This window comes from Stegodyphus dumicola, chromosome 11 (genome assembly GCF_044657685.1).
Source record: "Stegodyphus dumicola isolate Sdum_Otavi_A_Nest chromosome 11, ASM4465768v1".
Lineage (NCBI taxonomy): Eukaryota > Metazoa > Arthropoda > Arachnida > Araneae > Eresidae > Stegodyphus > Stegodyphus dumicola.
In genome coordinates this window covers 134,282,879-134,299,739 of record NC_140778.1, presented here as the reverse complement: position 1 = coordinate 134,299,739, position 16,861 = coordinate 134,282,879, and positions in this window count along the sequence as shown.

Below are 16,861 nucleotides of genomic sequence, written 5' to 3'. Positions count from 1 at the left end.
GCTTAAATCGCTTGAAGCCGCCGTTAGTGGTCGCATTAGAAAAGTCTCATTATATTTGCATTTTTGCGGCATTTAATAATTTCAGTTACATGTCTCCCTTATAAATTGTAATATTGATTTTTCAAGGTCGTGTAACAACTTTCACTATAAATTATAATAGTAATAATCTTTTACATTCCATTCGGATTATTGTATTCATATGAAAGCCTTGAATCAATTGTTGATCATTATTTTGTACGTATGCTATTGCAAAAATTTCTTAATTATGATATTTTCCAATATTCGGGCTTTAAATACCCAAGTTTTTTAATTTTATGCCAAGATTTAAACTTTGTGCATTTACAATAAGAAGATCTTAATTATGGAACTTTTTAACATCTTAAGCTGGTTAAAACTGGTTGAAATGTGTTGCAGTCTCAGTTCGTATGCAAAACCATTCTCGCACTGATTTGTTTTATGCTTAATTTATAGTAACCAAATTTTAGATTTATATCATTTTTTTAAAATTGTGAAAATAAACAAAAAGAAAGAAGAACATTTTTCTTTCTTACATTATAATTATTTTCTCTTCGTCTTTTATGATAATTAGTGTATTTTTCTATTTTCCTAAACTGTCAAATCTTGTTGTATTTCTAAATGTCTTTAGATTATTTACAGTCCCCGAAATTTTAGAGTTTTTATGTCAATTATTAGAAGCATTTGATGGAACTAATCACGCACGTCGCCCATACATTAGCAAATTTTGAATTTTAAAATTGTTGCAAGCACTTGAGCAGAAGATTCGTCTTTCCTAGCAAATTGCAAATTTTAAAATTAAAAAAATTCAACTCCATCATTCCAATTTTCAGACTCAATTAAAGGCACTGAAGTTATTTAACATTTAAGAACTCTCGGTGATTTAGAACTCCCCGGAATTGATAAGCAAGAAATGATTTCAGAAATGCTCTTCTACATCTATTATTAATTGTTCTATCCCTTGAATAGCTGGTATCTACTGCATTTTCTCCTCATTTCTTCTTTGTTTATTTGAATCATGGCAGAGCACGTGAACTGCCTGTCTAAGAGAAGGAATGCCTTCGTGGAGGTTTTCACGAAGTATGAGAAAGGGAAACTTGATCGTATTTACTTTGCACATGAGGAAATAACTAAACTATCTTGCAACCAGCTTGTTTGCTGTGATTTGAGCTCCTGTCGAACTATCAGTGTTACCGCTGGAGTGCTGATAAGCTGCATTATGTCTTCTGCTTAAGAATATAGAACACAAATAACTGTCAATCTTATTATATCATCAGTGTTTGGTAACTTTACCTATGGAAATAAAATTGCTAGAAACATGAGTGAAAAGACATGTAAATATTTTGAATTTGGATTCAATTTAATCCCCTTCATGTAACATATAATGCTGTAATTTACGTAATAGCACTTTAAATTTTTGAATATATTAACATAAAGGATCGCAAAAAATGCGATAATGGGAACATCGTATAAATAAATGGACACTGTGCAAAACCATTCCAGGCATTCGACAAAATATGTCTCGTTTATATACTTATCTCTGCAGAAGGAAGAAAATTATAACCAATGCAGAAAATTTATAAATTCAATTTCGCCAGATAAATTTTACATAAAATTAAAAAACCATTTTCAGCACAGATAAATAATTAATTGAATGAATGTAAATTTTTACTGCAGAATACATAAACGTATTTCCAGCTCAATGTAAAACTGTTCCCACGCAAAATTTATATTATAAGAAAAAGTTAAATGTCTGTTATGTCGAATATTTCTTTACTTACATTGTAGAGACATTCGATATTTTATGGAAGAAGGAGACTTGAAAAATGAGCAATGCCCTCACCGGGAATCGAACCGCAGAGCTCTGGAATACGCGCCCAGGGTACAGACCACTACACCACAAAAGCATTGTCGTGAATACTATGTTATAAGTGTCCTTGATCTTATAACATAATTAAAATAAAATCAAGTCTAAAATGTATGCATATTTAGTACTAATTCTATATTTTGTATATTAGCATTTAAACAAAAAATACCTTACTAAATTACTCCTGGACGGTTGTGTATAAGCCTATGGTTTGTTTCATCAAATGCGACTCATTTGAAAAGTATTGAATGGTGTACTAGCTTGCAAAACCTTGTGAATTTTGTGTTTCTTGAAAAATCGGCAATACTAAGTATGATTGCTAAATATTACATTCTTTTTAAGGGAACATTATACAATAATATGAATATCTTTTTCCTGGTATATACTTTTACCCGGGAAACTACGCTAAACTACGCTACAGTAACACATCATTTTATCAATGATATGTTACTGTAGCGTAGTTTTGCTAAATTCATATAAATCAATTCTAATTATTCTAAGGGGTGTATTCCATAATAATTTTTGCCAGTTTGACTCTTTTCATTGCTTATTTTCCCTCTCTAGTGGTCTCCCGTTCTCTGGCCAAGTTTTATGGCAATCACTGAATATTTGCCAAAACGTCTAAACTCAGTCTAAATATTTTGATCACCAAATGACATAACTGCTACCGCAATGACAGAGCGGATAGCAACAGTGACACTATTCGTGCTAGTGGCGGTACTTCCATTTATATAAAACGCTCCTTGAAACATTCAAGAATTCCTACTCCACAATTAGAGGCTTTAGAGGCAACAATTGTACAAATTTATCTACCAAATTGCCCCCCCATAGCAGTAGCGTCCTGCTATATGCCTCCGAGATGGGGACCTGTCTTTATCTCCGATCTCAGAAAACTTTGTGGAATTTCTAATAACCTGATTATTGCAGGAGATCTCAATGCTCGTCATAGAAGTTAGGATTGTGTCACTGCCAACAACTATGGCGATAAACTAAAAAACTGGGCTCAGGACGCCCATATCCAAATTATTGCGCCAAATGCACCTACCCATTATCAGTTTCCTGGGGGTATAGGTGCTCCCTCAATTATTGATTTGGCTCTCTTCAAAAATATTCCTTTAGCTTATTCGATAGAGGTGATACAGGAATTGTCCTCTGACCACTACCCAGTACACCTGACCCTTAACTCTAACAAAATCAATGAAAATTTACCGGCGCAAATCTCAACAAGTTGGGATGACTTTCGGTATGTTTTGGAATCTGGTATTCTCCCCCCTATCCAAATTAGCAATAATCAGGAAGTTGACTCTGCCATTCAAAGGCTCAACCAAACCCTCATAAATGCATTTAATGCGGCTTCCAAACCTAAATTTAAAACAAATTATTCCAAATTACCGGCCAATATTAAAGAAAAAATCAAAATTAAAAACCGCCTTCGCAGAGATTGGCAAAATACAAGACTCGAATCTATTCGAACTCAACTGCGAAGGATCCAGAACGAGATTAAGTCTGACATTAAGAAATTTTCAGACGATAAATATACAAACTATCTTAAGTCCTTAAAGACTTCTGATAACAGCCTCTGGGTTGCTAGCGCACAGCTTCGCAAACCAAAACACGACATTCCCCCCCTAATGGGCACCGTCAATGACCGGATGGCACTCACAGACACCGAGAAGGCTGAACGCATTGCGGACAGCCTCTAAACACAATTCTCACCTAATACTGGACTCATGTTCGATTCCTGTGCTCAGCATACGCATGAAGTCCAACACCAAGTTGAAACTTTTCTCTCCTCAGATCAACCTGAGGAACCCATTATCACAACAATGACTGAGATTTCTACCTTCATCAAAAATCTCAAACCTACCAAGGCACCCGGCCTAGATAGGATTTCTAATCGCATGATTAAGAACTTACCCGTTAAATTTGTATTTTACCTAGCAGTTTTGATGAATTCCATGCTCAGGTTAAAATACTTTCCTAATAGCTGGAAAAATGCCTGTGTGATTCCTATTCTAAAACCTGGTATGGACCCAAAGGTCCCTCAAAATTATAGGCCGATCAGCCTCCTGTCTTCAATTAGTAAAATTTACGAAGCTATACTGCTTAGATACCTGAATGATTTCTGCCGAAGCCGAAATATTATTATTTCTCAACAATTCGGTTTTCGTGCTAAACACTCCACTCAGACCCAGCTACTGAGGGTAGTAGAAATCATTCATACAGGATCTCGCAGTGGAAAGCCTACAGCTATTGTTTACTTAGATGTTGCAAAGGCTTTCAACAGGTGTTGGCACATCGGAATTTTATTCAAGCTCATGCGACTTGAAATTCCTGCTAACTTTGTGCACATAATGCACTCTTATCTCAGTAATCGTTCCTTTTCTGTTAAAGTTAAAAACTCTCTCTCTTCTCCTAGACCTATCCAGGCGGGTGTACCTCAAGGAGGAATACTTAGCGCATTGCTTTTCAACTTGTATGTAAATGACATACTACAATCACCCAGTGTTGATCTTGCACTTTATGCAGACGACACAGCCATTATCTCACAGCACTCATCACTACACCTTACTCTCATGCACCTACAACAGTACTTATCAGACTTAGAGTCCTGGCTTGTTACCTGGAAAATTAAAATTAACGTTGCCAAAAGTGCTGCCACCGTTTTCTTCTCCAGGAAGAGGAACGTCCATAATCAACTCCAACCACTCAGGCTCTTTGAAGAGGATATACCCTGGGTGGACTCATATAAATATCTAGGAGTCTATCTTGATTCGAAGTTACTCTGGAACACCCATATTAATTATGCAATAGCCAAAGCCAGAACGGCCAGAACTCAATTATTCAGCCTCATCAATAGAACCAGCCATCTCTCCCTGAAAAATAAAATCCTACTCTACAAAAGCACCATCTTTCCTATACTCACCTACGCCGCAGCAATATGGTCTACAGCAGCTAACAGCCACCTCAAGAAAATTCAAGTGTTTCAGAGTATTACACTTCGTATCTTGACTAACGCTCACTATTATGTCCGAAATGAAGTGCTTCATAATGATCTTCAAATTCAACCCCTAGATGCCTATTTCCGGCACAATTCGGCCAAATTCTTTAACAGATTAACGTTTATAGATAACCCGGTCCTGCACTCACTCCCTGTATACAATCCAGCAGAACCCAGTTCTGCCAAGCGACCTAGGAGCGTTCTCTCGAGAACATTTAACATCTTTCCTAGGAAGCCAAAACGGAGGTGTTTGCTTGACTAGGGAAATCTCTTAATTCTATCTAAAGCACTTCACGGGCCTAACCCGACAATTTTAAATTATTTCTCCTACCCCTGGACCTAATCCAGCTTCATTCATTTTGACAAACAAATCCGTGCTGCTCAGTCCATCATATCTCCCTTTGCCATGACCTTTACCAGTCATCAAAGAATGCATCATAAAAAACAGAATAGTTTAGTAAAAATTCATCATTATTTCACTCTGATCAACCAACAAAGATTTTAGCAATTTATAGCAATCCGCTAATTCACCACTGCCAGACAAACCTAATTTATCTTAATACCCTAAATTTACCTCCTAAAGCTTTAATAATTAAAGCAAAACTCCTACTAATCCCTCACTATTGATTTCATGTTTTTAATTTCCAGGCACAATCATCAAGCTTGCATTTCTTCAATTACAACTCCAGCCAGAAAAGAAACCTACTAAATATCAGCAAAAATAATCCCCTTAAAGTTTAAAGTTTAACTTCTCCTCTCCTAGCTTCTCTTTCCTTCACAATAGCCTTACCTTCCCCCCCCTTCCACTCCTCGTGCCGTGAAAAAAGTTCTCCAGTCATTTTCACAGTTAAGCCCCTAACGGTTTCTCCACGGGAGGTCGGAGTGAAAACTCAACCCCCCGCCTACCCCTTCGCTCCTCGTTTCTCTCCTCTCCTCCGTCATTTTTGGCCCCCCTTCAGCCATCTTTGGTCTTCGGACCGGCTCTCTTCCCACGCTCATCCCAAGGCATTAGCGATTCCGCTGCTTTTCAGAGTAGCCAAGACATAACCTTTCCCGGGGCCAGAGGCAAGTTCCTCTCACCCCAGTTTTCTTCCAACAGTCTTGATTTCATTGAAATCGACTGCGATCTCTTCGAACTTTCTTATCGCACAGGTCTCTGACCCTTCCTTAGCGAAATTGAAAGCCGAAGGAACTTCTCGTCCCTTGAGTGGACTCCTCATTCATTACTGGTTTTTTAAACCCTTAACGGTTTTCACTCCTCACTTTAGCTATGCTTTATCTAAATTATTCAATATTTTCTTAACGAAGTTGTGGAGGTTATTGCATTTATTTGCAAAGGTACTCCGTAAGCAAAACGCCTTGGGCCAAATGACATAAGGTGAACAACAAAATGCCACTGATGAAAAAGAAATATGAAATTCTAATCCAGTTCCTCAAAATGACAATTTAATAATAAGCAGCATTTATGCGATGGCTCTGTCAAGTAAATTTGGTTGTAGAAAACATTTTCAGAATAACTTGAAAATTTGATTGATATTTCAGAAATCATTCTGTTCTACTTACGACATTGTATAAGACAACTGAGAAGCGACATTGTATAACATTACTTTTGATTCATGGGTTCTCACTTAGTTGTAAATTATACCTTTAATCAAATATTTACCTAATGCAACACTTTCGTATTTGTATTCAAATACAAAAGCGGGCAATGCTACGAAATCTGCTTAGGGATTTATTTCATTCATAATTAATAACTGTCACGAATGCTTTATAATTGAAAATATTCCACTATAAATGGCTAAAATTTTAAACCATGAAAATAGATAGGACTAGGATATTTTCAGCTAAGTGTCGCATCATGAATCTTGTCTTACCAGTGGACGTTATTATACTTAATCTAAATTGTCATTTCCTCATAAACATGACACTTATTAAAAATTACAAGTGTTTTAAGTAATGACAACCTTCAAAACTGGTTGCTTTAATTTTGACTCCATACACTTCAACAATTAAAAAAACCCAAAAGATAGGCAGAAGTTTCCTTATCAGCTCTTTTTGAGTCCTTTTGTAATACTGCTAAAATTCTGCATGATATTTGTTTTGGAACTGCTAAGAAACTGCTAACAAAATTTGAAATACAAAAGTTATACTGGAATTTTAAGTCTGAAAAGTAATTAATTCAGACTTGAAAGCTTTTGAAACATAGAACTTGAGCTCAAAACAACAAGAATAGAATTTTGCATTCCTTTTTTTTAATTATAGGATTGTTGCTTCATTAATAACAATGGCTATAAATAGTTCATTTAGAATTACAACTACAATTGCTGCATTCGAATCCATATTTCTTGCTAATTACTTAAAACATGAAAAATGAGAAATATAATATTTATATGTACTTTTTAATCTCCAAAGTCATAATAAAGTTTTCTCATAAATAGAAAATTGACTGTTTTCAACAGTTTTCACCTCTTCGTCAAGAAACATTTCTAATACGATCCTAATTAAAAATTACAGAACAGCAGAACATAACCTGTTTCATTCTCAACAAACACAAAAAGAAAAAATATAGTTTATAACTGAAAACACCTATGAAATTTGCTAAAACAAATTCTTTCGCATTAATTTTGAATTTTATTTAACTCAAATTTATTCAATATTTCGAATTCTGGATAATCGAATTAGCGGTATCATTCTGAAGCTGCAAAATGGTATTAAGAAGCTCAACTTAATGATTCATTTTACCACGCCATTGGGGGAAAAAAAATTCTGAAAGTTTTCAGATTTCAAATTACGTCCAAAGGGCTGTTTTTTTAACGTTTTGTGTGTTACCTTTATTTATAAAATATCATGTTCTTTGCACTTAAACCATAAAATTCAATTCAATAGCAATGTCGCAGCATATCTTTAGAATTTCCGATACACAGTTCCGCGCGCTGTCTCTCTCGTAGAGTGCTGCAATTGCTCCCTTTTAAATCGTTGAGTTTGTTACTCAAAAATTCGCTAAACGTTTACAAAATATGAAATCGATATTAAAACAAATTCCAAATTTCAAATTTGGTCTTCCACATGCCCATATTCGGAGGATGATTACGTCATTCAAAATTCGATGACTCTATGTTCCGTTGTTTTATCACAATGCGAGAAATATGCATACATTTATGCAGATTTTTCATTATTTAATTTCTTCAAATATAATGCAGGACTCTAACATTTGGTAGCAACAGTTTGAAAAGAGAAACGTACATTTATAGTGATTCAACGCAAAATCGCAAAACGAAAACAATAGTCCTTCAGGAGCAAAGCCTCTTTGTACTCTAGTATGTTTATTAGAAAATTGCACGAGGTCTGCTTTAGGGAAGGGTTGCATCATGGGGGACTTTATGAGAGAAGCTGGCTTGTATACATTACACATAAGACAAAACCTTGAAAATATCTATACAACCAGCTCATTCGCAGGGATTGATTCATAATGAACTACCAAAGTTCAGCTCTCGGTTACAGGTGGCCCACTTTTACAACTGGTAAATAAAAGAAAAATGTTGTCTCTTGTGGACACATAATAGTTCCCTCTAATATTTCAAATCTTTCTTTCGTAACGACGAAAATGACGCCCACGATCGGTAATGTGCACGATCAAAACAACAGCTCAATAACCGGTTTCGATTTGCATCGTTGTCGATCTTATGCAGTTACCCTGGAAATTGCTAATTTTATCAAATTCTTATTTTCTTGGTTACACACGGTTGGCTATTATGAAAATGCCGAATATATATAGGCAAACTGTATGTGGTGTCGACTGTATGCCTGTGAAGATTCTGTGCACGTAAAAAATGTGCAATAATTCTTTTACTTATTATTATACCATTATTAAAATTTCTTTTTTATCATGTCGTTTGTGCTGATAACTATCGTTCGTATGTCAGTGTCGACTTTACGTGTGTCGACGTTATGCCTTGTCGATCATATGCAGTATCGATGTGAAATGTCGATCTCATAAATAAAAGCCTTAATGGGAGATACAATTTTATCCAGTAAGCACCACTACCGTTCTTTCAAAGGTGTTAATTAGACACTGTAATCCAAAGTTATAGATATAAGTGAATAGAGTTTACGTGCTTTTCAAGTGCGCAAAATAATTACGAGAACTCCTTAAGACTCCTTAAAAGCTTTCTTTCCAAAGCAGAAAGCCTCTACCCCTTAATCAATAAATTTTCAACTCCTTTCCTAAGTAGGAACCCTACCTCAGTTTTGTTAATATTACAGTTTATATTTGGATGAAAAAAAGAGAAAGAGAGAATAAAGGAAAATCTGAAAGCTTTATATTATATATTACGCCCATACAAGATTTTATGCTACGCCCAAAATGATGTTTTTTTAACGTTTTGTGTGGTACCTTTATTGATTAAATATAATGTTCTTCTCACTTAACCATAAAATTCAATTCAACAGCAACATCACAAAATATTTAAAGAGAACATAATTTAAGAATTTCCGATACACAGTTTCGGGCGCTGGAGATACATTTTTTTTTTTCGTACAGTGTTTCCATTGTAAGCTTTTAAATCGATGAGTTTCTTAATAAAAAATTCGCTAAAGTTTTACAAATTTAGAAATAGATCATAAAACAAATTCCAAATTCGGGATTCCATGTGCTCATGTTCGGTTGGAGGACTATGTTATTCAGAATTGTATGGCTCTAGGTACCGTTGTTTTTGGAAAATGCGAGAAAATTTATGCATTCATGCAGAATCTTCATTACTTAGTTTCTTTAAATATAATGCATAGCAATAATATTTTGTAGCAACAGTTTGAAAAGTGAATCAACGCAGAAAGTGAAACCACGCAAAATGTCGTTTTGAGACTAATACCCCTTTGGGTCTAACGCCCCTTTGGGCTAAAGAAAAATAAAATAAATGTTAAATTAGCAAGTTAAAAATCGGAAATAGCAACATTTAACGGATAAGAAAGTCAGAACTCCTTACTACCTCGCTTGAAAAATGCAATTTTGAATACAATGATAATTTTGCTTCTTTATTAAATTATTCTTATAACAGGGCTTGCATGAATGGGTTATATTCTACTATAAGCAATTTTTTCATACCAATAAATTGCCACAGTTAGAGACAGAAAGTACAGTAAACCCTTTCTAAGATGACCACAGGTTCATAAGATTTTGGGCTTTTGCGAATTAGAGAAATAGCTCTCAGCACCGATGTCCAAGTTCCCAGAAATACTGATCATCATAGGAAGATAATCACCAGAAGAAAGTTCACTGTTCACATTCTGAAGTGCATTATTCTATGTATAAATGAAAATACATTAAGTCGATTCGATTGCGCGTATGCCCGTATCTATATTTACATATAGGAAAAATTATAATATAAAATAAATATAGTTTGAAATTGTAAAATATATGTTACCGTTAAAGAGTTTAATTCAGTTATTTCCTCGAATAAGTAAGTATTTGACGGGGGAAAAACTAGCCAAGCCGGTTTAGCTAATTATTTTACAATAACTATATTAATTAGTATAGAATATAATATTCTATGAACTAATGATTAATGCCGCCCAGACAGTGTAGTGGTTAGGGAAGCCAATTGCGATACCTAACGGCCTGGGTTCGATGGTGGTGGTGTATTGGGAATACGCCTAAGCACACTAAGGCTATCTGCGTAAGGGGAGGGATCCCTTCGCGGAGAACTTTCTAAGGGAACTGGCTCATATACACGTTACACATGGGGAAAACCATGAAAACGCCCATGCAGCCAGCCCTTTCGCGGCATTCAGACCGAACTACCACTGTTCAGCGATTTTACCGCTGGTGGGCCTCAGCCTGGGTTCGAATCCAGGAGAATACATAGTTCTAATTGTCCGACCCTTCATAGAAGGCAAAGGTGTCCCACCTACTAGTTGCCTGCATAATAAAGTGACAACTACTTCTGACCTTAGTAGTGGCCAAGTTGAAGTCGGCTGAGGGCCCAACATTCATGTTTAAAAAAAAATTAAAAACAAAAAAATCTGAAAGGTTTCAGGTTTTAAATTACGTGCAAAGGGGCGTTTTTTTAACGTTTTGTGTGTTACCTTTATTTATTAAATATCATGTTCTTCGCACTCAAACCATAAAATTCAGCTTAGGAGCAATATCGCAAAATAATTTTAAAATGTGTGTGTGATTATGGCCAAGCCTCGAGGGTTATCTGCCTAAGGGGAGGGATGCCTTGGTGGAGGACTTTCTAAGAGAAACTGGCTCGTATACACGTTACACATGGAGAAAACCACGAAAACGTCCATGCAGCCAGCCCGTTCGCGGGATTCGAACCTCAGACCGAACTATCAGTGTTCAGCGACTTTACCGCTCGGCCGCTGGTGGGCTAATTTTAAAATGAGCATATCTTTAGAATTTCTGATACACAGTTCCGCGCGCTGGAGATAATTATTTTTTCATATAGTGTTGCCATTCCTCGCTTTTAAATCGTTGAGTTTGTTAATCAAAAAATTAGTTTTACAAAATATTAAATAGATAATAAAACTAATTTCAAATTTGGGCTTCCAGATGCCCATATTCGCAGGAGGTTTACGTCATTCAAAATTCGATGGCTCTATGTACCGTTGTTTTAACACAATGCGAGAAATATACATACATTTTTGCAGATTTTTCATTATTTAATTTCATCAAATATAATGCGGGACTCAACCATTTGGTGGCAACAGTTTGAAAAGTGATTTGCCGTTTATAGTGATTCAACGCAAAATCGCAAAACGAAAAGAATAGTCCTTCAGGAACAAAGTCTCTTTGGACTTGTGGGAGGGGGGGAATAAATAAATAAATAAAAAATTAAGGTAAACCGTTTGAAAAAAATATTGATACTATAAAATATTTGTCGTCTTATAAATTAACTGATGATAAATCGTTAGTATTTAGAAAATTATGTTTCATATAACGCATAGATTAAATAATAAAGGAATGCATAATATAATATTATTGCTATATTCGTTAAACCGTAGTACAAAATAACAGACTATACTATGCCAATAGTTCTGTTTAAATTTTTACAGCTTGTCAAATTATTAAGCTAATTAGTCCTGCAAACAAGCAGCTTTCGTGTGCCATCCATATTGACAATTCGTCATTTATCAACACTTTAATGTGAACAAACTTTTAGCTTCCAGTTAGGGATGGATGAAATTTAGTTTCAAGGCCGGCAATCATTGGTATTTAACAGAGGAGAAACATTTGCTTCCCGTGAATTCTTTCCTTCCGGTTGACGTGGGTCGGTTTCCTAAAGGAAACGGGTGAAGCAAACGCGGGGGAGAACATACGATTTTCCCGCAGGCAAGTTGGGAAAAACCTGCTATCGAAATGACCTTGCTCGGCTGCAGCCAGCTCAACGTCTTATCCTTAAAAAGCTCCCTCAAGAGAGCTCGCTATAACTCTGCCGGTTAAATTAGAATTTGGCAGGTTTCCCCAACTCCGATTAACGACATTATTTGGAGAGATTTTAGAGTTCCTTTTTTTCCGTTTCTTATTTTCCGGGTGACATTTTTTCCGCACACCAATGAATTTAATATGGAGAATTAAAGCCAAACTTTTATTTCAACGAAAAAATAAAAGTGCCGTATTCTATCATGATTAAGAAAACATTTGTGAGCGCTATCACAAACACTGTTTTAATGGTAAATTAAAAGCACGGTTTCAAACAATCTAGTTAAAATTTGACAACTTGGATTTTACATAAATTAATTTCATTCCCACTTGGCCAACCAGCGGCCGAGCGGTAAAGACGCTGAACACTGGTAGTTCGGTCCGAGGTTCGAATCCCGCGAACGGGCTTGCTGCATGGACGTTTTCGTGGTTTTCCCCATGTGTAACGTGTATACGAGCCAGTTTCCCTTAGAAAGTCCTCCACGAAAGGCATCCCTTCCCTTAGGCAGATAGCCCTAGTGTATTTGCCATAATCAAATACACCAACACCAACATTCCCACTTGAAATTTCATTTTTAATCATAATAATTATTACTCGTAAAATTTTTCAGGAAGTCATAGCTATTTTGGATTTTCTGGAAATGTGTGCTGTTTTTAAGTGGGCATTCGTCTTGGGGGCTTTTGTCATGCAATTTTCTAACTGGCCGCTGGCTATTCAGGCGGAAAATCATTGCATTCCTTTTCTTTTGCCCCCAGCTGTGTGAAAAAGCAGTTAAAGAGCTTAATTGCTTTATCTCCTATCGAACCTGGGGTGCCGAAGAATGGCCTCAGAAGGGGATGAGTGATAGGAGAGCAATTAAAGGTTGATCAGGAATAAATTAAAGAGGATTCTAAATGTTTCTTGTTAGTTACTAGAAAATAACAATATCTGAAATTCCGCTTATAACCGAAGTTAACCCCTTTCTTGCATTTCTTTAGAAACTTTTTATCTTCTTATCAGTTCTTGAATAACTTTTTATCTAAGGATTTAGTTAGAATTTCAATTATTTTAAAAATTTCAATAACTGGAAAACGAAAGGAATTAACTATTTCTCAACCATTTTTAAAGGGATAATTCACTGTTTTTACAGTAAAACTGCAGAGTGGAAAAATATGCAAGTTCCTGATTCGATAGTGTTTCTAACAACTTTTTGATGAACTAATTAAGCATGTCTGTTATATCGAAGCAAAGCCATTGTTTAAAAGTAAAACTGCTGAACTATTGCTAAAAAATTTATAAAATGAAAATGAAAAATAAAATAAAGTCAATGAAAAATAAAGTTAAAATGAAAAATATGAAACCATATAAAAATTTAACTATTCGAATAATTTTAACAACGAAGGTTTCTGAACTCAAGAACAAGAAGATTTAAGAACCATGAGCCCAGCGTTGTAAGAAAAGCAATCTTGCGCATTAAAAGAAATTTTTATTACAATAAAAAATATTATGTTACTCGATTAACTGTAAACGCTTAAAAAACAGTTCATTTTAATTTACCGTAATTTTTTATATACAGACTTTCAATAAAGCAAATTTAAGCAGCATTTCGAAACTGAATTTCACTGGAACACTTCTTTTGTGGGTTCTATGCTGTTATTACATGTTGAACATTATTTTGCCTAGATTAAGAAAAAGAAACACATAACATGTAAAAATTTATTATGTAGAAAATCTATCAAATTAAGGTCATTTTCTTCAACTCGAAATGCATTGTTTTTCCCTATACAAATTTCATATTCTGACAACACAGAAATAGTGGCCACATAACTTTCATCAAGTTATGTATTATTTCAGCCTGTACTGTCAATTCTACTTTCTGCTTCCTCACCCGAATGTAAATAAGTTAGTAAGTAAACATGTTTAGGATGCAAATGAGTTAAGAGTATTTAAGGCGAAGCTTTTGCGATTGAAAGGGAATGTGAGAATTGGCTACGTCGACTTCTGCTGTCAGGGTTTAGCCATTTGCGGCTGTTGAATTAAGTGAGCCAGTAAGTTAATTGTCTGAGAAAGCCTGTTAGGCTAATCTTGAATTTCTCTGTAAGGATTATGTTAATTTTATTAACAGTTAAATTTTGAGTTAAAGTTCCTTTCCTATCGATTCTTAACTTCAGCTTACTACTTCCTGCCAGAACGTAGTTTTAGAATCACATCTGAATACATAATGTGAAAGAGCAGTATTTAACCGCGAAGTTCTTCGAGCTTAGTGAGAGAGATACTAGATATCCTGGCTGCACGCGTCCGCCTTTTTAGGCTACTCTCTTGTGAGCTATTATCACGCTCGGCCGTACTTTAGGCCCTTGATAGCTTCGCAGTCGATTAACGTTAAGCGGACAACTCTGATAGAATTTTGATAGCTTTGGCTATACCTCTTTAGTTTAGATCAGTTTAGTTTAATTTTTAGTCTCTTAAGTTCAAGCCCAAGTGTCGGCTTTATTGTACAGCTCCAAGGCGGAGTCTTTTTTAAACTTTAATTGGAATAATAAAGGGTTATTTTACCTTTCTATCTTGTTTTTCCTGCCATACGAACACAAGTGATTATTCGCTTATCAGTTCTTAAGATTCTTCACTTCCAACAGTAACTTAGAATTACACAGTGAGAAACTCTACACCACTACTTAATTATTACCTTGAAATGTTAAGTTTATTAGTTGTGCTGATACTTTAGCAACTCAATATTTTGTCAGTTGAGTTGTTAAAATATCAACACCACAATTCAAGTATTGTTGTATGGTTGTACTGATACTTTAGGAACTCATTCTTCAATACTGAGTAGCTAAAGTATCAACACATGTATACAACAATATTTAAATGTAAGCAGTAAGCATAAATATGCAGAATGAAGTAAGCTTTGTAAACAATTTTATAGTGCTAACTTAATTTTGATGGTAAACACTGATGTAAACAGATCACGTTTGCAAACACGCCCTAAAAGCACATCATCCACATCAACCTTTATCTATTGCAATATGTAATGTTTTGAAACATGATGCCTGTACCCATTACAATAAATAATGCCATAAACATGCACCTGTACAACTATGTATCGCTATATATATCATGTAATGCATTTTACCTGATCTAATTTAATGCTCAGAGGTGGCAGAACTTGCAGTGTTGACTGGAGTCACAATTTCATCATGACTCGAAGACGCCGGAAAGTTGTTGTTTTTCTAGTCAGTGTGTAAAGCTAATGTCTACTAACTTCAGGTAAATATTAGGTGGCCCCTTCACTTCTATGTAACATGACACCACAAGCAGTGCTCTATATGTTAAGCACAAGGTGTACTCTTGTAAATAGTTCTCTTGGATAAAAGGTTTCAACCTTTATCCTTATTCTGTTGTTCAGCATGGCAAAGCCTCGAGGGCTATCTGCCTCAGGAGAGGGTTGCCTTCGTGGAAGACTTTCTAAGAGAAACTGCCTCGTATACAAATTACAAATGGGGAAAACTACGAAAACGCCCATGCAGCCAGCCCGTCCGCGGGATTCGAAACTCGGACTGAACTACCAGTGTTCCACAACTTAACCGCTCGGTGGACTAGTGAGAAGTCACTAGCAATCTTACAGACGGTCATTGACAATTTGGATGCTCTCGTGAACGATTAGACCTTATAACTTGTTTGTTAGCTCCATTCTTGAAGCTAACATTCAAACATAAAATAAAATAAAATTCTACGTTTTACTGGGATTAGTTTCATAAAAAAATGTCTAATGATTTCAAAAGAGAAAAAACATTTTGAGCATTTGTTGAGATAAGCAGCATGCATAACTTACATATATTACACTCTAAACGTGAAAATTTTTTTTGATTGGTAGAACGTATCTCATCTAAGACTTAATCATTTATTTTCGATTCGCAAAACTTTCTAGACATTGTTCCTTTGAAAATAAATCTGAGAAAAAAATTGGAAAATCTTTGAAAATATCGGAAAAAATAAATAATTAGTTAGATGAGTAGAAATGGAATAAAAGCTGTACATTAAGAAAGCGTCATTCATCCAATTCTTAAGCTTTTCATGTAGGCACAAGGCTCACCAGCAGCCAAGTGGTAAAAACGCTAAGCACTGGTAGCTCGGTCCGGGGTTCAAATCCCGATGGAAAGGCTGACTGCATGGGCACTTTCGTGGTTTTTCCCTTGCGTAACATGTATATGAGCAAGTTTCTTTTAAAACGTCCTCCGCGAAGGCATGCCTTCCCTTGGCTTAGTGCTATTTCGTCCGTCCTCCTTTCATGCCGAGTTCAAAATAGTGTCGTTTGTCCGCTGCCGTCCACACTTATTCTGTCTTTCCCATTTCATTCGCTGTTCGAAAAGTGACTTTATGATTAAGAAAAGACATATTCAGAAGAAATGACCTTTACTACTTTAACCTGACTTAGCCTTTGAGTCATTTATGAAACATTTTCTTTAGATAAATTTATTCTGATCAGAATAATGAATTTCAGACATGTTCAAGAGGTGTGTTTTTGAATCTAATTCCATTTTTGTCATATGGTGTTCATTTTTTTAATTTCATATA